The sequence below is a fragment of the Taurulus bubalis genome, assembly GCF_910589615.1.
Source record: "Taurulus bubalis genome assembly, chromosome: 2".
NCBI classification, from domain to species: domain Eukaryota; kingdom Metazoa; phylum Chordata; class Actinopteri; order Perciformes; family Cottidae; genus Taurulus; species Taurulus bubalis.
In genome coordinates this window covers 1,081,072-1,103,964 of record NC_136590.1, presented here as the reverse complement: position 1 = coordinate 1,103,964, position 22,893 = coordinate 1,081,072, and positions in this window count along the sequence as shown.

The following is a 22,893-nucleotide window of genomic DNA, read 5'->3' as shown; positions in this document are numbered from 1 at the left end:
ACACGAATAGATGCACAACAATCAGACCCCGACCCATCGTCCAGACCACTCGTCCCTACTCCGACCCTTTGTCCCGACAACGACCCCTCGTCCCGACCCCCCCCATCCTGACCACTTGTCCAGGCTCCTCGTCCGTACTCCGACTTCTCTTCCCTACAACAATCCCTTGTCCCAACCCGACTCGACCCCTCCTCCCGACTCCCTTTCCTGACCCCTCATCCCTACCCAACCCCTTTTCCCGACGCCTTGTCCAGACCCCTCGTCCCTACTCATCCTCCCTACTCATCCTCCCTACTCAGACCCCTTGTCCCGACCCAAACCCTCGGCGCTACTCCGACCCCTTGTCCAGACCCCTTGTCCCGACCCCTCGTCCCTACACATCATCCCTACTCCAACCCCTCGACCAGACCCCTCCTCCCTAATCTGACCCCTCGTCCCTACTCCGATCCCTTGTCCCGACCCCTCATCCCTACTCATCGTCCCTACTCCGACCCCTTGTCCCGACCCCTCGTCCCTACTCATCGTCCCTACTCCGACCCCTCGTCCCTACTCCTCGTCCCTACTCCGACCCCTGGTTTGAATCCTACTTGAAGGACCGACAATACTTTGTGTCGGTAGCTAATTACACATCAGAGCTGACTAGGATGACATGTGGTGTTCCCCAAGGTTCAATACTGGGGCCTCTTCTGTTCAACATCTACATGCTTCCACTGGCTCAGATTATGAAAAACAACAAAGTGTGTTATCATAATTATGCAGATGACACACAACTCTATATAACTATATCACCAGGGGACTATAGTCCCATACAAGGGTTGGCTAAATGAATTGAAGAAATCAATAACTGGATGTGCCAGAATTTTCTTCAATTAAATCAAGATAAAACAGAAGTAATTGTTTTTGGTCCCAAGGACGAACGATTGAAAGTCAGCGCTCAGCTTCAATCACTAATGTTAAAAACCTCAAACCAAGCCAGAAATCTAGGTGTAGTTATGGATTCAGACCTCAACCTGAACAGCCATATCAAGACAATTACAAAATCAGCCTACTATCACCTGAAGAATATATCAAGGGTTAGAGGACTTATGTCTCAACAGGATCTGGAGAAACTTGTCAATGCATTTATCTTCAGTAAACTTGACTACTGTAACGGTGTGTTCACAGGTCATTTATCTTCAGTAGACTTGACTACTGTAACGGTGTGTTCACAAGTCATTTATCTTCAGTAAACTTGACTACTGTAACGGTGTGTTCACAGGCCTCTGTAAAAAGTCAATCAGAAAGCTGCAGCTGATTCAGAACGCTGCAGCTGGAGTCCTCACTAAGACCAGGAAAGTGGATCACATCACTCCAGGTCTGAGGTCTTTGCACTGGCTCCCTGTCAAACAAAGAATTGACTTTAAAATCCTGCTGCTGGTTTATAAAGCACTGAATGGTTTAGGGCCTAAGTATGTTTGTGATCTGCTGCTACCTTATGAACCATCCCGGCCCCTCAGGTCGTTTGGGACGGGTCTACTTTCTGTTCCAAGAGTCAGAACTAAACATGGAGAAGCAGCGTTCAGCTTTTCTGCTCCACACATCTGGAACCAGGTCCTGAAAGCTGCAGGTCTGCTGAGACCCTCAGCTCCTTTAAGTCCACATTGAAGACTTTTCTGCTTGCTGCTGCCTTTAACTGAACCAGATTAAATTACTGCATCTCACTACTGCATTTTATTTCTTAAACTGCACTGCAACTTTTATTCAACTTTTATTTTTTAAGTTGCTTTTTCTACTTTTATTTTGTTTAATGTTTTCTTAACTGTTTTTAAATCTGCATTATGTTTTGATGCTTTTAATGGTTTTATGTGAAGCACTTTGAATCGCCTTGTTGTTGAAATGTGCTCTACAAATAAACTTGCCTTGCCTTGCCTTGCCTTGTCCCGACCCGTCGTCCCAACCCCTCGTCCAGACCCCTTGTCCCGACCCTCATCCAGACCCCTTGTACCGACCCCTCGTCTCTAGTCATCATCCCTACTCCAACCCCTCGACCCGACCCATCCTCCCTAATCTGACCCCTCGTCCCTACTCCGATCTCTTGTCCTGACCCCTCGTCCCTACTCATCGTCCAACTCCGACCCCTCGTCCCTACTCATCGTCCCTACTCCGACCCCTTGTCCCGAACCCTCGTCCTTACTCATCATCCCTATTCATCGTCCCTACTCATCGTCCCTATTCATCGTCCCTACTCCGACCCCTTGTCCCAACCCATCGTCCCTACTCCGATCCCTTGTCCCGACCCCTCATCCCTACTCATCGTCCCTACTCCGACCCCTTGTCCCGACCCCTCGTCCCTACTCATCGTCCCTACTCCGACCCCTTGTCCCAACCCCTCGTCCCTACTCCGATCCCTTGTCCCGACCCCTCATCCAGACCCCTTGTTCCGACCCCTCGTCCCTACTCCGATCCCTTGTCCCGACCCCTCGTCCCTACTCCGATCCCTTGTCCCGACCCCTCGTCCCTACTCATCGTCCCTACTCCGACCCCTTGTCCCGACCCCTCGTCCCTACTCATCGTCCCTACTCCGACCCCTTGTCCCGACCCGTCGTCCCAACCCCTCGTCCAGACCCCTTGTCCCGACCCCTCATACAGACCCCTTGTCCCGACCCCTCGTCCCTAGTCATCATCCCTACTCCAACCCCTCGACCCGACCCATCCTCCCTAATCTGACCCCTCGTCCCTACTCCGATCTCTTGTCCTGACCCCTCGTCCCTACTCATCGACCCAACTCCAACCCCTCGTCCCTACTCATCGACCCAACTCCAACCCCTCGTCCCTACTCCGACCCCTCGTCCCTACTTATCGTCCCTACTCCGACCCCTTGTCCCTACTCATCGTCCCTACTCCGATCCCTTGTCCTGACCCCTCGTCCCTACTCATCGTCCCTACTCATCGTCCCTATTCATCGTCCCTACTCCGACCCCTTGTCCCAACCCATCGTCCCTACTCCGATCCCTTGTCCTGACCCCTCGTCCCTACTCATCGTCCCTACTCCGACCCCTCGTCCCTACTCCGACCCCTTGTCCCTACTCATCGTCCCTACTCCGACCCCTCATCCCTACTCCGACCCCTTGTCCCTACTCATCGTCCCTACTCCGACCCCTTGTCCCTACTCATCGTCCCTACTCCGATCCCTTGTCCTGACCCCTCGTCCCTACTCATCGTCCCTACTCCGACCCCTCGTCCCTACTCCGACCCCTTGTCCCTACTCATCGTCCCTACTCCGACCCCTTGTCCTGACCCCTCGTCCCTACTCATCGTCCCTACTCCGACGCCTCGTCCCTACTCATCATCCCTACTCCGACCCCTTGTCCCTACTCATCGTCCCTACTCCGACCCCTTGTCCCTACTCATCGTCCCTACTCCGATCCCTTGTCCTGACCCCTCGTCCCTACTCATCGTCCCTACTCCGACCCCTCATCCCTACTCCGACCCCTTGTCCCTACTCATCGTCCCTACTCCGACGCCTCGTCCCTACTCATCGTCCCTACTCCGACCCCTTGTCCCGACCCCTCGTCCCTACTCATCGTCCCTACTCCGACCCCTTGTCCCGACCCCTAGTCCAGACCCGACCCCTTGTCCTGACCCCCCATCCTGACCTCTATCCCAGACTCCTTGTATGTGAACAACATTCTTGGCGAAACATTTTATTCTGTTTTTGTTCTTCTCTCTGAGAGTCAGAGATGTCTGATGCTTCAGAGGAAGAGTGGAAGTCAGATCTGACCTTCATCGTGGAGGACCTGGAGGATAATCAGTACGTTAAGATGCTGGAGTGTTTGGATAAAATCGCTCGATGTAAGAAGACTAACGGATTCAGAGAACAAATGCCTGGGATGATCATCCAGTACTAAGGACTGCTGGAGTCCATCTTGGCGATCAAAGACGCCATGCAGAAGATTCCGAGGAACCTGCTGCGGCGCCACGTGGAACGAGCGATGATGGAGAACGACGACCAGGGTGAGTTCACACCATCAGGTCTGGATTAGAGGAGTACACAACCCATGGATCGGTTCAGAACTAAAGAACAAAGCGGGGAAATATAACTGTTGATCTCTGATCACGTTTATTTAGCTGCTGATACTAATTACTGAAACACTGATTGGTTGTTTACAAAGTCACATGATCAGAGATCAGAGAAACATCCATGACGTCCTGATCACATGATCTACTGGAGGAAAAACTGTATTTAAATTTTTTTAACGATAACTGTGAGGGTGCAGAATGGATCTGTCTGTAATTGTTATCAATGAAGGAGAACTCTGGTGTTACTTTCATAGTTTTATTCATCATTTCTGACAGTGATGATAACATTGTTCAGAGACACTTGACGTCCCTGGATGGACAGAAGTACAATACACAACATAATAGTATTATAGGATTAGAGTAGTACTAGCGGGTAGTAGTAGCATACAAATGGTTACCACCAATAATACCAGCTGGTGGATATAATACAATAATAATAAAAACAGGAATAGTGATGTGACTAATAATGATAATAATGATAATAATAATAATAATAACTATAAAGCACATCCAGCTCCATTTAAGCAAAGTATTTTGTATGTATTTGAACTAGCACTCCCTGTGTTTAGGACGTCTATATTTTTTGCTAAAAGTCAACGGATTAATGAAATAAGATCCGTAACTTAACTGGTGTTTGTTTCTCATCTTGAGATCAACAGAAAAGCAGCCAAGCCGACAATGTAAGGAATACACTTTTTTGATATAATATTGAAATCCTTCCAACGCATCTCACCAATAATAAAAATGTCACAACGATGTTTTGAAATATAAAGTAAGCCTGTTAACCATCTATGTTTTCCAGGAGAGAAGCGCTACAGCTACATGGGTAAGAGATGTTTCTCTGAAATTAGTTGTAATTGTTTGTATTTATTGTTTCTTTCACTGAGTTTTTTTATTTGTACGCAGAAGAAATCCATCCAGGATCTGAAATCCAGTGAAATCCTTGAGACGGAGGGGTTCATCGGGAAAGTGGTTCAGAAGTCCGGGCTGCGAACATATCAAAACAAAGAAAATGAGAAAAAGTTCTTCTATCTGGGCGTGGCTGATGAGACGGCCAGCATTAAAGTGAGAGTATACGGAAAAGATCGCTATAAAGAACTCAAGGAGGGGAACTCCTACTTGTTCTCCAGAGGACTCAATAAAGAGGAGAACGTCGTTCTGGTCACCTCAAACAGCAAAGTGTCTCAGGCTCCATCTGTTGGCGTGCCAGAGGAGCTGGAGAAGGAGGCCAGAGAGCTCATCTGTCCAGAGAGCCCAGCTGTCTCCATCCAAGAAGCCAAATCACTCGCCGACAAGACAAGAGTGACGGTGGAAGGAACCGTGACAGAGGTGAGTTTCAACCTTTTCAAATCCAATCGAGAAGACTGAGCGTTATACAAAACTGTAAATCATAGCTTGTTTTATGTTTTTTTTAAAGCCCCAAAACTGCTGTATTTGGATGTATTGAACGCCATAAGTAATATACAAGTGAAATATATGGTTTGGTACATGAAAAAATTCAAATGTCGGAAATGCGCACAATTACACTTTTTTTTTGTCCTGGCCTGAATGTTCTCTGTTCTAAACCCTCTCTAACTTTGTTCTGCTTCACTTTATCAAAGTCAACCTTTGCAGAGTGAATGTTCACATATTGAGCTATGATTTGGGTTAGAGAATGTTCACATATTAAGCTATGATTTGGGTTAGAGAATGTTCACATATTGAGTTATGATTTGGGTTAGAGAATGTTCACATATTGAGTTATGATTTGGGTTAGAGAATGTTCACATATTGAGCTATGATTTGGGTTAGTGAATGTTCACATATTGAGCTATGATTTGGGTTAGAGAATGTTCACATATTGAGCTATGATTTGGGTTAGAGAATGTTCACATATTGTGTTATGATTTAGGTTAGAGTTGGACCTTACAGCTGCATCATTTCAAAGAAATAATCATCCTGAAAGTGATTTCTTTATAGGCGGACCTGAAACCTTTTCATTGTTGTTGTGTGTCATCTTCATTTACTCTTAACCAGTAACATATAGACTGATATTTACACATCTGAACTAAATCTCACATGTGTACCTTTTATTATAACCCAAATAGCCCTAGTGGTTGCAGAGATACACCCTTTTTAGTTTGGGGATGACTTTTTCGAGGAAAGGGCCTAAAAATAGGTTGGTTTCCAAAAGGTTAGACGGGATCTACTCTCTCCGTCTGCGTACCATCACAGAGTTGGAACGACGAAACGCTCAATCTGATGCTCGTGATCTCAGCCAGAGATCCTCGTCAGGTTGAACTACTTTAATCTTGGAGTCTCGCGTGAACCGTAGACAGTCCCGTGCAGCTTTTTCTCCATTGAACACGCCCCCAAAAATGAATGGAATTAGCCCAAAAAGAGTCCAGACGGATGAACTCTGAGCACAATTCCTTCGTTTTCACTCAAAAATAAATAAATAATTAGATGAACAGATAATACACATGACTAGAGATTAAAATAACTGGTAACAACAACCAAGACAACAAAGTTGTTGAAAACATGAGACACAAGCTGAAAGTCGGACAGGTGAGAAAATACAAAAAATGCCCCCCCCCCCCTGTGTTGCCTGTGTTGTTTGTTCAGATCGATCCTTTCCATCAAGGGAAGGTGAATTACAAACGGACGAAAGTAAAGCAGCAACGTTTCCAGCTCAAAGATGAAACCGGTTCCATCCGGATCGTCATGTGGGACGAAGCAGCCGTCGGCTTGTGTGTCGGCTTGTCAGTCGGCGACGTCGTTCAGCTCCCCAACATGAAGACCAACGAATACCACGAAGACGTATCGCTCAACTCAACCGTAGACACCAGACTTATCAAGGTGATCTCCAAGCCACACGTCGGCCATGTTTGTAGTTCAGTCTGTGTAAGGAATGCATGTCTGGAAAAAGCCGTCAAGTGTTAAAAGGTATTTTGTTTTATTTTTTCTGTCTTCATGCAGCGTCAAAGTGTCGGCGTCCAGAAGTTGAGAATTGAGATTATAGGAATCAAGAAAGCCACAATGAAGGAGATCCAGCTGGAGGCCGAAGTCCAGCAACAGCTACACACGTCTGTTGTGGCGACGCGACTTCTGTTGAAGGCGTTGGGCCTCAAACCGGCGGGCGGCTTCAGAGAACGTCTGCTTGAATTGATGCCGCTGGCAGCAGACGCAGAGATACAAGGAAACAAAATCACTGCAATTACAGCCGCTTCAAAGATGTAAAGCAGGGGTGCCCAATATGTCGATCGCGATCTACCAGTCGATCGCAGAGGTAGTGCGGGTAGATCGCATGCCATTTAAAAAATAACAATAATTAAAAAAATTAAAAAAAACTTTAGCGACAAAACCCAGCTCCCAGTGTGCAAATTAATGTCAATCACTACGGACGCTGCGCCCGCAATGGTTGGCCGCTTGAATGGATGTATTGAAAAGTACAGGGAGATGTTTTCCCCGACTTCCTTCATTACCACTGCATAACACACCAACAAGCATTATGCGCTACAACGCTAAACATGAAAGAGATCACGGATGTGGCAACAAAGATCGTCTAATCGAGCGAGAGCTCTTCAAAGACGGATGTTCTGTGCGCATCTGGAGAAGGACTGCAGCCACTCTGACCTCCTGCTGCACACTGATGAGAGACGCTTATAGAGCTCTGTCCGGAGATACAGGAGTTTCTCCATGTTGTTAAACATGCAGAATACAACCAACTAAGAGCATGTCAATATGCTCACGTTTCTGAATTACAATTTAAAACGTGTGTCAATTGTGTGTTCCCCTGAAGGAGGGAGCAGCAAGACGTGGGACTGTAATGAGTCATTTTGATTTACTTTTAAACCCTTGCGCTTTAATTATCGGGTAGGATGGACAATTTTTTTTAAACTTTTGGACTTTGAATGGCACTTACAGCCCAGTTATTCTTTAGTTATTTTGCACTTTTAGAGGCTTGATTCCTATGTTGAGCTACCTTTAAAGCTTTATTTGTACTTGTTCTTTACTTTTAAAGCATATGTGCACTTTAATTTGTATTACTATTTAATTTATTTGTTGTGATGATGTTCTGATGTTCAGATCTTGTTACTCAAATACATTTGAAGTTCAAATTCCAACATTTTGAGTTACTATTCTTAATTTGCTATGGGAAATAGTCATTAGATTTAGTCGATTAATCAAAAAAATAGTCGATAGATTAGTCGTTTATGAAAATAATCGTTAGTTGCAGCCCTAGAGTCAGCCTTTTCCCACATGAAAAAGATTAAGTCCAAACACCGTTCCACCATGACTGATGACCCTTTGGTCTGCCTGACGCTGACTACCAGCAGCTGCTGTCCGGACTATGCAACCCTGCTGGTTCCATGCAGTGAAGTCATCAGAGCAAAATATAATGACCAAAAATGTACAGAATTGTATTGTGTCATCAGGGTTCATGCAGTTATGCAAGGTACGCCAATATTGTAAATATAAAGTATACTCTGTATATTTATACATTAATAATGCTTTATATATATATATATATATATATATATATATATATATATATATATATATATATATATATATATATATATATATATATATATATATATGCTTGGGCTAAACCTACATTTTTCAAAATGTTCAGACCAATCGGACTCGGCAAAAATTTTCATCAGATAGGGGTGTCAGGCAAAAGTTGGAAAAAATTGCTCGCTAGCGCCCCCTTGAGTCGTGAAAGCTATCCATTTCTGACACCTATGACCGATTTACTTGGAATTTAACATGCATGTTCGGTTGTGTCTGCTCTACAAAAAGACAAAATCAAAGCATTAAGCTCCGCCTACTTAGATTTTCCGCCATTTTGAATTTAGTAAAAAAAACACTTCATTTCCAACTTCTCCTAAACTTTGGGTCCATTTCAACTGTCTGTTGATCATCGTTGGGTCAATGTGATCAAACTATAGTTTCAACTTTGTTGATATCTCATTCTCCGAGGCGTTACAGCAGTTTGTAGGCGCCGTGTGGACCGCTGCCTGCCGTGTTCTGCTGGACTAGAGCGACACGCAACACTTGCTGTGCTGCTGGTCCATTCCACCCCTCCCCCACTGATGCCACAGACAAGGCGACACTTTTTTATTACTGTAATGTACCGCAAACCACTGAAAAGCTCCACTTCTTAGCGGTCAGAATCCTTTTTAATTATGTCGTAAAGCGTTAACTTTAGAAGAATTACGGTAATATGAATCACTTTCTGTCGCCGGAGACAGGGTTTGTACTACAACAGTTTTAGAGTTGTAAATGAACTGACAGCTGCATGCAGAGTATTTTTCCTCGGTATAACTAACATAACTAACCACATTCCACCCTGCGCGCTCATGTCATGTGACATATAGGGTTCTGTCTGTCAGCCTCCTGCAGTGATCCCTTCTGTCACAATGAGTGGACCCAGGAAAAGACCACAGTGAGTGCAGAGTCTTTAAGGAGTGGACTGCTAAGTATTTTTTCACCGAAGTACGATCAGAGGCAGTATGTCTTATTTGCCAAGAAACCATTGCAGTATTCAAAGAATACAATATTAGCCACTTTTCCGCCAAGCATGCTAACTATGCTAGCCAACAGTCAACGACAGAACGGGCGGCTACTGCTAAGAGGTTGGCAGCCAATTTAAAGAGTCAGCAAAATATTGCAACTGCTATACAAGAATCAAGCACCAAGGCAATTTTTTTGCTAGCATTCAAATTAGCAAAAGCTAGCAAGCCTTTCTCTGAAGGAGAGTTTTTGAAAGAATGTATGGTAGAAACAGCAGGTCTCTTATGTCCAGAGAGCAAAAACAAATTTGAAAAATTGAGTTTATCACGCAGAACAGATTTAACCAGCGAGTTGAACAAAAAAGCTGAGTCATTTACGTTATATTCTCACACCGCCCCCTGCCGGCCTCGCCGTCGTCCAGTGTAGAGCCACGGGTCTCACACCGCCCAGCACCCCCTGTGGCGGACCACAGGCTCCCCACCTTCCCTTTGGCTCCAGTAATCTGTTTTACCAGATACTCATACTCTCATGTGGTCTGCATTTGGGTCCGCAACATTGTCCTCCCGTGACAGGTTCACACAAACACTCTCCATCCATCTGATACTGGCCCGCCCGTGTGTCAATTTTTTTTATTCAATGTGGCCCCTGAGCCAAAAAGTTTGCCCACCCCTGCTCTAAACCGTACCAGTCGGCCATTTTGGTTTTCTTCGTTAATTTTTTCCTATTTCTAGTTCAAATTGCCATAGTTTCCCAGTAGGTGGCGCTCTGACTATGAGTTAATATTGACATGCAGAAGTCTTCCAGCCATGCCTCTCATAAAGCATGTTAACTTTGGCCGTTCCATGAAACCTCAAGCTTTTGATCACTTTTCATACATATTTTTATCTGTATATATATTTATATACACATATATATAAATATGTGTGTATATATGTGTGCGTGTGTGTGTATATATATATATATATATATATATATATATATATATATATATATATATATATATATATATATATATATGTGTGTGCGCTATTTTTTAGGAAGTCTTTAAATGTTTAAAATAATTAAACACCTTCTTTAAGCAGCTGATATTTCAGACACTTTGAAATGTATATATATGTATATGTGTGTATGTCTTCCTCCTCTGACTGATGCTAAAGGATCAGCTCAACAACTGCCTTCAAGAAAATGTGCAGTTCATTTTGTATTTTTCCACACATGAAACTGAAAGTATGAGTTGTGTTCTCACTCGTGGGTTAAACCATTGTTCTCTAAAGGGGGGGGGGGGGGGGGGGGGGGGACTGTACTTTAGAAACTGGGAGTTTGATTGATCAACAGTCAAAGTTAAGTAAACATAAAAGCTGATGATGATAAATCCACATATATTGTAGGATAATTTGCAGACGAGGAGGGAAGTAAACAGGAAGTAAAACAGGCAGGAAGTTGGTTTCTGCCACATGAGTTCAGACTTTGTGTCTTCTGGTTACTAAAAACTGGTTAGCGGACAAAGAAGAGGAGAAGGTGAGCATTAATTAGAGGCTTTGCTGCTTATTTATTTATAGGTTTCTTCAATAACATTCCTTACAAAACTAAACGCTTCGATCAAAGGAAAAGGTAACGAATCCCAGAGGAGAGAAGCCACATGTTGTGTTTGTGCTTTCTATACATTTAACAAAGTGTTTATTTACTTGTTTAGTTGCGAAGTAGACCGTTGTTGATTAAAATAAGAGAATACTTCCTGAAATGTTTGTGCAGCTTTGTTCTTCCTTTTAGCCAAATATTGTTTCTATCTTCCTGTAAATTGTTCTGTGAGTTAAATTCATTGTATTTGTTCACATAAAGATGATTCTGATCCGAACAAAGCCTCAGAAATGGATTATATTTATATTGTCTTAAAGAATGTGAAGCTGGTTTATAGTTTTTTCTAAACTATATATCAGTTCACCAGTAAATATAAAGTATAACACGTTGTTATACATTCAATAAACGTGAAATGAATATCCGTTCATTTCTGCTTTCTTTGTACTTTTAGGGCGCTCTCAGCACCGATACCGAAAGTGCGCGAATAGATGCACAACAATCAGACCCCGACCCATCGTCCCGAGTCCGAACCCTCGCCCAGACCCCGACAACTTATCACCCCTACCTCTCGTTCTGACCCAGCTCCTCATCCAGACCCCGACCCAAACCATGGTCCCAATCCGACCCAACTCCTCGTCCCGACCCTTTGGCCCGACCCCTCGTCCCATCCAGAACCCCTTGTTCTGACCCCGACCCATCGTCCCGACATCTCGTCCCAACCCGACTCAACCCATCATCCCAACCCCGATCCCTTGCACCGACCCGACGCCTCGTCCAGACCCTGACCCAACCCATCATCCTGATCCGACCCCTCATGCCGACATTGTCCCGTCCCAACCAATCATCCCGACCCTACTCCTCGTCAAGATCCTTTTCCCCGACCCATCGTCCCGATTTGAACCCTTTGATCCCAGACCCCGAGTCCATACCCTACTCCTCGTCCAGACTCTGACCCATCATCCCGACCCAACCCCTCGTCCTGACCCCTCGTCCTGACCCCTTTTCCCATCCTGAGTCCAAACCCGACTCGCCTTGTCGCCCTCACTAGAACATTCATTGTTAATCATTAGTGAAAAATATCTTGATAAACTAAACCTGGAAGAATCATAAACGATTATTTTCTGCAGTAATCCAAAATCTCTTTGTTTACAGATGTCATTGCTGGCTTTAGAGACCAAGTGGAAAACAGTCCTGACCTCCATCCTGGAGGAGCTGACCCCATATCAAGTCAGGAAGTTGCTGTTCAAACTGGAAAAAATCCCTCAAGGTCTGAGGACTGAGAGGCACAGAGAAGAACTCCCTGATCTGATCATCCAGCACTACGGGACACAAGGGTCCATCTCTGTGATCGATAAAGAAATGAAGGTCTTAACGAGGAATGACGCTAAAGTCCAGGAGCCGCTGCAAAGCATTGTGGTTAAAATGAAAGAACTGAAGAAACGACAGGAAGCAAAGGGTGAGTTAATTTAGATCATCTCCTCCCTTGCTGGATTATTTTAACATGAAGTGAATAAAAGAGAATAAAAACATAATTGACTTCCAGAAACGGCAAAACAACCTGCAACTGCCTCAGGATCAGGGAAAAAGACAAAACCTGCAACTGGTACATATACACATATTCACGTACACATATATATACACACAAATACAACACACACACACACACAAATGTAATATATATATATATATATATATATATATATATATATATATATATATATAAAGTGTTGTACTTTTCAGGGACGACGAGCAAACCAGCATCTGCCTCTGGATCAGTGAAGACGCCAAAACCTGCAGCTGGTAGGTCAAAACAAACGAATGCAGAACAGTCAAAAAGTAAGAAATGTTTATGTGTTACCTGAAAACCATTAACAGTGTTTGTTTCTTTGTTTTTTTAAAGGTCAACCGAAGAGCTGCCAACCTTACATGGTGAGAATCAAAAGAGTTAACGATAAGCGCCCAAGTCTCGCCGTAACCGACTCTTATCTCTCGCTACAAGCGTCTTGGCGTTAACAACTCTTGCATTTAGCCGTAACCGACTCCTACGTCTCGCCGCAACCGACTCCTACGTCTCGCCGCAACCGACTCCTACGTCTCGCCGCAACCGACTCCTACGTCTCGCCGCAACCGACTCCTACGTCTCGCCGCAACCAACTCCTACGTCTCGCCGCAACCGACTCCTACGTCTCGCCGCAACCGACTCCTACGTCTCGCCGTCACCGACTCTCGTGTCTCGCCGCAACCGACTCCCGCGTCTCGCCGTAACCGACTCCCACGTCTCGCCGTAACCGACTCATACGTCTCGCCGTAACCGACTCCCACGTCTCGCCTTAACCAACTCCTATGTCTCGCCGTAAACGACTCTCGCTTCTCGACGTAACCGACTCCCACGTCTCGCCTTAACCAACTCCTACGTCTCGCCGTAAGCGACTCTCGCTTCTCGACGTAACCGACTCTCACGTCTCGCCGTAACCGACTCCTACGTCTCGCCGTAACAGACTCCTGCTTCTCGCCGTAACTGACTCCCACGTCTCGCTGTAACCAACTCCTACGTCTCGCCGTATCCGACTCCCACGTCTCGCCTTAACCGACTCCTACGTCTTGCCGTAACCGACTCCCACGTCTCGCCGTAACCGACTCCTACGTCTTGCCGTAACCGACTCCCACGTCTCGCCTTAACCAACTCCTACGTCTCGCCGTAACCGACTCCTACGTCTCGCCGTAACCGACTCCTACGTCTAGCCGTAAGCGACTCTCGCTTCTCGGCGTAACCGACTCTCACGTCTCTCCGTAGCTGACTCCTACGTCTAGCCGTAACCGACTCCTACGTCTAGCCGTAAGCGACTCTCGCTTCTCGGCGTAACCGACTCCTACGTCTCGCCGTAACAAATTTCCGCCTCGCGGCGTAACCGACTCCCGCGTCTCGCCGTAACCGACTCCCACGTCTTGCTGTAACCAACTCCTACGTCTCGCCGTAACCGACTCCCACGTCTCGCCGTCACCGACTCCTACATCTCGGCGTAACCGACTCCCACGTCTCGCCGTAACCGACTCCCAGGTCTCGTCGTACCCGACTCCTACGTCTTGCCGTAACCGATTCTCGCTTCTCGGCGTAACCGACTCTCACGTCTCGCCGTAGCTGACTCCTACGTCTAGCCGTAACCGACTCCCGCGTCTCGCCGTAACCGACTCCCACGTCTCGCTGTAACTAACTCCTACGTCTCGCCGTATCCGACTCCCACGTCTCGCCTTAACCGACTCCTACGTCTTGCCGTAACCGACTCCCACGTCTCGCCGTAACCGACTCCTACGTCTTGCCGTAACCGACTCCCACGTCTCGCCTTAACCAACTCCTACGTCTCGCCGTAACCGACTCCTACGTCTCGCCGTAACCGACTCCTACGTCTCGCCGTAAGCGACTCTCGCTTCTCGGCGTAACCGACTCTCACGTCTCGCCGTATCCGACTCCCACGTATCGCCGTAACAGACTCCTGCTTCTCGCCGTAACTGACTCCCACGTCTCGCTGTAACCAACTCCTACGTCTCGCCGTAACCGACTCCCACGTCTCGCCATAACCGACTCCCACGTCTCGCCATAACCGACTCCCACGTCTCGCCATAACCGACTCTCGCTTCTCGGCGTAACTGACTCCTACGTCTCGCCGTAACCGACTCCCACGTCTCGCCGTAACCGACTCCAAGTCTTGCCGTAACCGACTCCTATGTCTTGCCGTAACCGACTCCGACGTCTAGCCGTAACCGACTCCTACGTCTAGCCGTAAGCGACTCCTACGTCTAGCCGTAAGCGACTCTCGCTTCTCGGCGTAACCGACTCTCACGTCTCTCCGTAGCTGACTCCTACGTCTAGCCGTAACCGACTCCGACGTCTAGCCGTAACCGACTCCGACGTCTAGCCGTAACCGACTCCTACGTCTAGCCGTAAGCGACTCTCGCTTCTCGGCGTAACCGACTCTCACGTCTCTCCGTAGCTGACTCCTACGTCTAGCCGTAACCGACTCCTACGTCTAGCCGTAAGCGACTCTCGCTTCTCGGCGTAACCGACTCCTACGTCTCGCCGTAACAAATTTCCGCCTCGCGGCGTAACCGACTCCCGCGTCTCGCCGTAACCGACTCCCACGTCTCGCTGTAACCAACTCCTACGTCTCGCCGTAACCGACTCCCACGTCTCGCCGTCACCGACTCCTACATCTCGGCGTAACCGACTCCCACGTCTCGCCGTAACCGACTCCCAGGTCTCGTCGTACCCGACTCCTACGTCTTGCCGTAACCGATTCTCGCTTCTCGGCGTAACCGACTCTCACGTCTCGCCGTAACCGACTCCCACGTCTTGCTGTAACCGATTCTCGCCGTAACCGACTCTCACGTCTCGCCGTAACCGACTCCTACGTCTCGCCGTAGCAAATTTCCGCCTCTTGGCGTAACCGACTCCCGCGTCTCGCCGTAACCGACTCCCACGTCTCGCTGTAACCGATTCTCGCGTCTCGCCGTAACCGACTCCCACGTCTCGCCGTAACCAACTCCTACGTCTCGCCGTAACCGACTCTCGTTTCTCGGCGTCTACGACTCTCACGTCTCTCACGTCTCACCGTAACAAACTCCCACGTCTCGCCGTAACAAACTCCTACCTCTCGCCGTAACCGACTCCCACGTCTCGCCTTAACCAACTCCCACGTCTCGCCATAACCGACTCCTACGTCTCGCCGTAAAAAACTCCCGCCTCTCGGCGTAACTGACTCTCGCTTCTTGCTGTAACCGACTCCTACGTCTCGGCGTAACCGACTCCCACGTCTCGCTGTAACCAACTCCTACGTCTTGCCGTAACCGACTCTCGCTTCTCGGTGTAACCGACTCTCACGTCTCGCCGTAACTGACTCTCGCTTCTCGGCGTAAACAACTCTCACGTCTCGCCGTAACAAACTCCTACGTCTCGCCGTAACAAACTCCCGCCTCTCGCCGTAACCGACTCCCGCCTCTCGGCGTAACCGACTCTCACGTCTCGCCGTAACCGACTCCTAAGTCTTGCCGTAACCGACTCCCACGTCTCGCCTTAACCAACTCCTACGTCTCGCCGTAACCGACTCCCGCCTCTCGGCGTAACCGACTCCTACGTCTTGCCGTAACCGACTCCCGCTTCTTGCCATAACCGACTCCCACGTCTCGCCGTAACCGACTCCTACGTCTCGCCGTAACTGACTCCCGCCTCTCGGCGTAACCGACTCCTACGTCTTGCCGTAACCGACTCTCGCTTCTCGCCTTATCCGACTCCTACGTCTCGCCGTAAGCGACTCTCGCTTCTCGCCGTAACCGACTCCCACATCTCGCCGTAACCGACTCCTACGTCTTGCCGTAACCGACTCTCGCTTGTCGGCGTAACCCACTCCTACGTCTCGCCATAACCGACTCCTACGTGTCGCCGTAAAAAACTCCCGCCTCTCGGCGTAACTGACTCTCGCTTCTTGCTGTAACCGACTCCTACGTCTCGGCGTAACCGACTCCCACGTCTCGCTGTAACCAACTCCTACGTCTCGCTGTAACCGACTCCCACGTCTCACCGTAACCGACTCCTACGTCTTGCCGTAACCGACTCTCGCTTCTCGGTGTAACCGACTCTCACGTCTCGCCGTAACTGACTCTCGCTTCTCGGCGTAAACAACTCTCACGTCTCGCCGTAACCAACCCCTACGTCTCGCCGTAACAAACTCCTACGTCTCGCCGTAACAAACTCCCGCCTCTCGCCGTAGCCGACTCCCGCCTCTCGGCGTAACCGACTCTCACGTCTCGCCGTAACCGACTCCTAAGTCTTGCCATAACCGACTCCCACGTCTCGCCTTAACCAACTCCTACGTCTCGCCGTAACCGACTCCCGCCTCTCGGCGTAACCGACTCCTACGTCTTGCCGTAACCGACTCCCGCTTCTTGCCATAACCGACTCCCACGTCTCGCCGTAACCGACTCCTACGTCTCGCCGTAACTGACTCCTGCCTCTCGGCGTAACCGACTCCTACGTCTTGCCGTAACCGACTCTCGCTTCTCGCCTTAACCAACTCCTACGTCTCGCCTTATCCGACTCCTACGTCTCGCCGTAAGCGACTCTCGCTTCTCGCCGTAACCGACTCCCACATCTTGCCGTAACCGACTCCTACGTCTTGCCGTAACCGACTCTCGCTTGTCGGCGTAACCGACTCCCGCATCTCGCCGTAACCGACTCCCACGTCTTGCCGTAACCGACTTCTACGTCTTGCCGTAACCGACTCACACGTCTCGCCGTAAACGACTCCCACGTCTCGCCTTAACCAACTCCCGCCTCTCGCCGTAATCGACTCTCGCTTCTCGGCTTAACCGACTCCCACGTATTCGTCGTAACTGACTCCCGCCTCTCGCCGTAACCGACTCCCGTCTCTCGCCGTAACCGACTCCTACGTCTCGTCGTAACTGACTCCCGCCTCTCGCCGTAACAAACTTCCGCATCTCGCCGTAACCGACTCCTGCCTCTCGGCGTTACCGACTCTCACGTCTCGCCGTAACCGACTCCCACGTCTCGCCGTAACCGACTATCACGTCTCGCTGTAACCAACTCCTACGTCTCGCCGTAACCGACTCCCACGTCTCGCCGTAGCCGACTCCCACGTTTCGCCGTAACCGACTCCCGCTTCTTGCCATTACCGACTCTCACGTCTCGCCGTAACCGACTCCTACGTCTCGCCGTAACCGACTCCCACGTCTCGCCTTAACCAACTCTGTCTTGCCGTAACCGACTCTCGCTTGTTGGCGTAACCGACCCCCGCGTCTTGCCGTAGCCGACTCCTACGTCTCGCCGTAACCGACTCCCACGTCTCGCCTTAACCAACTCCCGCCTCTTGCCGTAACCGACTCTCGCTTTTCGGCGTAGCCGACTCCCACGTCTCGTCGTAACTGACTCCCGCCTCTCGCCGTAACCGACTCCTACGTCTCGTCGTCACTGACTCCCGCCTCTCGCCGTAACCGACTCCCACGTCTCGCCTTTACCAACTCCCGCCTCTTGCCGTAACCGACTCTCACGTCTCGCCGTAACCGACTCCCACCGTAACTACAGCGTCTCGCTGTAACCGACTTGACGTCGTCGTCTTTCTGAAATTTCCCCTAAACCATCCAAAATATTTTACAGACTTGATCATGATTCAGACCTCCAGATTATCTCCAACAGTGTTCATTAAGTATTTAAATACACACTTAGATGTAGTAGTTAAATAGTTCAGTGCTTATCAGAGTTCTGGTCCTAAACTCCACTATGAATGTCCATCTCTCTTTATTCAGGTTCCCAGTACAGCGGTCCAGACTGGGAGGATTAAAATAACGGGAATCAAATCGTCCAATAAGAGGAACACTCACCTGGAGGTCGAGTTCAACGGCGGGCTGCAGACGTTTTATGTGACAACTCGACTTCTTGCAGAGGCATTTGGCCTCAAAGCGGAGGATTTTACAGAAACGTTCTTTCTGTCAATCAAAGCAGACGCAAAAATACAAGGAAATAAGATTATAGAAATTAAAAAGTTATAACAAAAGAAATTACACTGTTTTGTGTAAGTCGAACGCCGTTGACGGCGGAGTGGACGGTGTGGTTGGTGGTTGTCTTTTTGCATTATCTTATTAATACATTCATTTGTTAATTACTTTAATGTTGCAGCTGATATAGGGCTTCGTTATTAATTCATTTTTACTCATCTCTTGCTCAGCTTGTGAATTCCACCGGGGATCAAAGTTATTTTAAATCTATTATACATGCTAATTTGTTTGTTGATTGTATTTTGGAGTTGAAGTATAAAGTATCAGATAACCATTGTTCTCTAAAGGGGAGGGGGGAGGCTGTACTTTAGAAACTGGGAGTTTGATTGATCAACAGTCAAAGTTAAGTAAACATAAATCCTGCTGATGATAAATCCACATATATTTTAAAATAACTTGCAGACGAGGAGAGAAGTAAACAGGAAGTAAAACAGGCTGGAAGTTGGTTTCTGCCATAAGCAAATTCAGAATTGTTTTCTGTTTACCGAACAGGAAAAACAGGTTAGCGGACGAAGAAGAGGAGAAGGTGAGCTTGAGGCTTTGCTGCTTTTTTCTTTATACGATTATTTAATAACATTCATTATAAAACAAAATGTTTCAATCAAAGGAAAAGATAACGAATCCCAGAGGAGACAAATGTTGTGTTTGTGATTCGGTTTCTATGGTGACGAATGCTTACTAGTCCTGTGGAAGCTTTTACCACTAAAGCAATTGCGTTCTGTGCATTTAACAAACTACACAACATGTTTGTTGTTTACTTGTTTTGTTGAGAAATATACCATTTTTAATTTGTTTGAATAGAAGAGGGACGTCCTGAAATGTTTGTGCAGCTTTGTTCTTCCTTTCAGCCAAATGTTGTTTCTATCTTCCTGTAAATTGTTCTGTGAGTTAAATTCATTGTATTTGTTCACATAAAGATGATTGTGATCCGAACAAAGCCTCAGAAATGGATTATATTCATAATGTCTTAAAGATTAGACGAATGCCTCAAAACCCATCAGTCTGCAGCAAACTGCCGGTGCCTTGTGGACACAGAACAGCACAAGGTTAGCACAGCAGCTATGAGTCGCCTTTTGGTTTAACCTCTCTCTGTGAATCAGCTTTTCTGACATGAACTTCAAGAAGAACAAACACAGAACGCCTCAGTACCATGGGTGCCCGAGCCTTCAGCTGCTCAGCACCCAGGCTCTGGAACTCCCTCCCCCCACACATAAGACAATCAGACTCCATCACATCATTCAAGTCTCAACTCAAAACTCATCTGTTCAAACTGGCATACACACTATAACTCTGAGGGGGCGGGGTTTATATCATATTGTATATAGTTTTTATTATATAGTTTATATTATATAGTTAATGTCATATTGTATATAGTTTATATTATATAGTTTATATTATATAGTTAATGTCATATTGTATATAGTTTATATTATATCGTTTATATTATATAGTTTATGTCATATATTATATAGTTTACGTCATATATTATATAGTTTGTGGTTAATGTCATATATGATATAGTTTACGTGGTATATTATATAGTTTATGTGGTATATTATATAGTTTATGTGGCATATTATATAGTTTATGTGGTATATTATATAGTTTATGTGGTATATTATATAGTTTACGTGGTATATTATATAGTTTATGTGGTATATTATATAGTTTATGTGGTATATTATATAGTTTATGTGGTACATTATATAGTTTACGTGGTATATTATATAGTTTATGTGGCATATTATATAGTTTACGTGGTATATTATATAGTTTACGTGGCATATTATATAGTTTATGTGGTATATTATATAGTTTATGTGGCATATTATATAGTTTATGTGGCATATTATATAGTTTATGTGGTATATTATATAGTTTATGTGGTATATTATATAGTTTACGTGGTATATTATATAGTTTATGTGGTATATTATATAGTTTATGTGGTACATTATATAGTTTATGTGGTACATTATATAGTTTACGTGGTATATTATATAGTTTATGTGGCATATTATATAGTTTACGTGGTATATTATATAGTTTACGTGGCATATTATATAGTTTATGTGGTATATTATATAGTTTATGTGGTATATTATATAGTTTACGTGGTATATTATATAGTTTATGTGGCATATTATATAGTTTACGTGGTATATTATATAGTTTACGTGGCATATTATATAGTTTATGTGGTATATTATATAGTTTATGTGGCATATTATATAGTTTATGTGGTATATTATATAGTTTATGTGGTATATTATATAGTTTATGTGGTATATTATATAGTTTACGTGGTATATTATATAGTTTACGTGGTATATTATATAGTTTATGTGGTATATTATATAGTTTACGTGGCATATTATATAGTTTACGTGGTATATTATATAGTTTACGTGGTATATTATATAGTTTACGTGGCATATTATATAGTTTACGTGGTATATTATATAGTTTACGTGGTATATTATATAGTTTACGTGGCATATTATATAGTTTACGTGGTATATTATATAGTTTATGTGGTATATTATATAGTTTACGTGGTATATTATATAGTTTACGTGGTATATTATATAGTTTACGTGGCATATTATATAGTTTATGTGGTATATTATATAGTTTATGTGGCATATTATATAGTTTATGTGGTATATTATATAGTTTATGTGGTATATTATATAGTTTATGTGGTATATTATATAGTTTACGTGGTATATTATATAGTTTACGTGGTATATTATATAGTTTATGTGGTATATTATATAGTTTACGTGGCATATTATATAGTTTACGTGGTATATTATATAGTTTACGTGGTATATTATATAGTTTATGTGGTATATTATATAGTTTACGTGGCATGTTATATAGTTTACGTGGTATATTATATAGTTTACGTGGTATATTATATAGTTTACGTGGCATATTATATAGTTTACGTGGTATATTATATAGTTTACGTGGTATATTATATAGTTTACGTGGCATATTATATAGTTTATGTGGTATATTATATAGTTTATGTGGTATATTATATAGTTTACGTGGTATATTATATAGTTTATGTGGTATATTATATAGTTTACGTGGTATATTATATAGTTTACGTGGTATATTATATAGTTTACGTGGCATATTATATAGTTTATGTGGTATATTATATAGTTTATGTGGCATATTATATAGTTTATGTGGTATATTATATAGTTTATGTGGTATATTATATAGTTTATGTGGTATATTATATAGTTTACGTGGTATATTATATAGTTTACGTGGTATATTATATAGTTTATGTGGTATATTATATAGTTTACGTGGCATATTATATAGTTTACGTGGTATATTATATAGTTTACGTGGTATATTATATAGTTTATGTGGTATATTATATAGTTTACGTGGCATGTTATATAGTTTACGTGGTATATTATATAGTTTACGTGGTATATTATATAGTTTACGTGGCATATTATATAGTTTACGTGGTATATTATATAGTTTACGTGGTATATTTTGTTGGTTCTTGGTGTTCATGAAGTGCAACAATGAGCTCAGAGCTGTTAGGAAGTTAAACATCATAATTAATCTGAGACGTATCGCTCAACTCAACCGCAGACACCAGATTTATCAAGGTGATCTCCAAGCCACACGTCGGCCATGTTTATAGTTCAGTATGTGTAAGGCCGTCAAGTGTTAAAAGGTAATTAATTTTTTCTGTCTTCATGCAGCTTCAAAGTGTCGGTGTCCAGACGTTGAGCATTGAGATTATAGGAATCAAGAAAGCCACAATGAAGGAGATCCAGCTGGAGGCCGAAGTCCAGCAACAGCTAGTGATGAGTCCTTTCGTGTCGAGGCTTCGATGCGCGTGACGAGTAACCAGGTAGATTTTGGTGAAGCGTATCGAGGCTTGTCTCGATGACGTATGTGGTGACGTTGGAAGCCTCTGAGCCGGCCGCACCACGTGACTGATTCAGAAAATGGTTCGTGGGTTTGCCGTGAGATTTGAAATATAAGAGGCAGAGAAACTCAATGGATTCCCTTCCTCTCTGTACAGCTTCATGTGTGTCTGTGAAAGGGTATTTTATAAAGCAGGAGAAATAGTCTCAAAAAGCCCAGCACTGTGGAAAAGTTCTTATTCTTACTTTAAAAAAATTGGACACATCAACAAGCGGA